The following is a 2,617-nucleotide window of genomic DNA, read 5'->3' on the forward strand; positions in this document are numbered from 1 at the left end:
TATAGAAATTAAAATTAAAATACAAAGCGTTTTTCATTCTTTGTATCAAAAACGGATGAACAAAATTTTAAAATATTTGAGTTTCACTTTCTGTTTCAGATAGCAAAAAAGAAAATTACTTTAAAAACAGAAATGAAAAAAGCCTTGTTTGTTCATATTCCATGACAGGTCGTGGCAACTTACTGTATCCCTATAATAAACTGTTTTTCATCTGAAGGGTGCATGCAATATCAAAGTTATTTAATGAACATTCCATTACATAAATATAGATGGTTACCTCATATATAGACTAAATCAAAGTGCTTTCCTGTTCTGCGTCTGACAGATCTTTTTCTCCTCAGATCATGCAGAGCACAAAATCTTCTGATGCTCATTTCCAATCATTGTAGGACAGCTATCTGCTGCAACAAAAACAAAGTCAACATTGATGTTGACTTTGTTACCCGTTTCCAAAATGAAAATTTAATGACCAAAAGATACACTGACCACTTCACTCAGCCTGCATCAGACAAGGCTCAGTTAATAAATGTTTTTTTTTTGTTTGTTTGTTTTTATTGAGACCTATGTAACATTTGTTATCGTTTTTATTTTTATCATGTTAATGGAGGAAGAAAATGCATTATCGGCTTAAAGAATCGGCCAAAAAATAAAATCGGCTGCACGTATCGGCTTATCGGTTAGACTGATGTAAAAAAAAATCTGTATCGGTCTTCAAAAACCTGTCTCGGTCAATCTCTAATAGCAAGTAATAAAATAATCCATCAAAACGAAACAATAACCATCACACTATAATTTACAGGGTTGAATAGGCTTATTTTGTAAGTATTTTTTTTAGCAAAAGTTCAAGTTTTGTTCTAAAATTTGAGTAATTGTTAGTCTCTGACAAATCTTGGTAGTTTATTCTGTGTGTTCTTCTGATTTCAACTTTCACCCAAACTCTGCTCTCTGTCTTACTATAACTCAGTCCCCTCTTGTTTGAGATCTGAAGTTTATTCCAGTTTTACACATCTGAATACAAGAGTTTAACAGTGGAAAAGGAAGCCCAATAAAAACCCTAAAAATAAAAGCTAGATCACAAAGTACCGTATTTATTCATGTTTAATACAATCAAGTATAATACGATCATCATTTTTGAGCTTAAAAAGCATAAAAAATCTAAAAACCAATAACCCGTGTATAATACAACCCCCCTACTTTATGGATGATTTTTAGGGTTAAATTTCTAGTATTATACATGAATAAATACGGTATCTAATAATCTGCAATGTCTACGATCTTATATTTACATGCAGTATTTCAATAATGAACATCAAAAGATTGTCTAAAACGTTAATCTTAATATGCTGCTTAAATGTAAGGTTTAAGTCAAAGAAAAAAACAAGAAATTTGAACTGATTCACCACAGCAAGTCTCTCCATTCACTTAAACTTTTGGCCTTGAGCCCTCTGCTGGCTGATTTATAAAAAACAAACAAACATTCAAACGGGTTTCTTTGGTATTAAGATGTAAGAATGATTCATGAAGTCAGTGAGAAGAAACCACACAGTATTTACAGATCAGTATTGTCCGTATATAACTGGATTGTAACACTTAAAAAACATTTGGTTTATCATTAAAGGGATCCACGATTAGTTGTAACATTAAACTTTATCTGATAAACATTTATTTTAACTGTAAAATAAAGACTGTAAAAATACTGTAGACTGTTTAGTTTTGTAAATTTTTAAAAATATATTTTAACACGGATGGGGCCATTTTATTTACACGCAAAGCATTCTGGGTAAATGATGACATCAACTAGGTCCTCGGTGCGAGGCTGCTAGCGAGCTATATCCACCCTGAAGGTTAATCTTGGACATTATCTGATGATCGACTAGGGTTGGGCATAATTGTATCGAGTGGAATTAATCGTCAGAAAAACGTTAACCGATTATTTTTTGGCACTTGACGATTAATACGATTAATGCCAGCAGGCAGACTGACTGGAGATTTTCCCGGTCAGCACTGTTGGTGCTCCTCTACGCTTCAGATATGACCAACTTTTTTTAAAAAAAGTTCTGTAATTTATTTATCTATCAACACAATTTAAAAATTGATGTACAACCTGAAGTCTGTAATTTTGACAAAATTTGGAACAGATTTTTATAAAGAGCAAATCTTTCCCACTAAATTGGTCATGTGACTAGGACATAAGTGTGCCCAGGGACTCCAGGGGATTAATCGTCAAACTAGGCCTGTTGCGATAGACAATAAATCAATTAATTGCATGATAATTTTTTTTGAGGTCGGTTAAAAAAATGAGGACGATAAGTTTCAATTTCCTGTTTGTTGGTTTACTTCGTCTCTCTCCCTCTCTGCTCCGCTGCACAGGAGCTCAGCTGACCCCTCCCCTCCTGTTTTCTTAGTGTGGGAGGAGTGAACTCTCGCGTTAGCATGAGAGCTCGTAGCTAAAGAAACGTTTCAAAGCAGAACGCGGATCCTGCAGTGTCGGAGCACTACAGGCTGAATTTCGCTGCGGAGGGAGGGAGGGAGAGACACACAGAGAGAGAGACACACACAGAGAGAGGGAGAGAGAGAGAGAGAGAGAGAGAGAGAGAGAGAGAGAGAGAGAGAGAGA

This window comes from Austrofundulus limnaeus, unplaced genomic scaffold, assembly GCF_001266775.1.
Source record: "Austrofundulus limnaeus strain Quisiro unplaced genomic scaffold, Austrofundulus_limnaeus-1.0 Scaffold1078, whole genome shotgun sequence".
Classification (NCBI taxonomy): domain Eukaryota; kingdom Metazoa; phylum Chordata; class Actinopteri; order Cyprinodontiformes; family Rivulidae; genus Austrofundulus; species Austrofundulus limnaeus.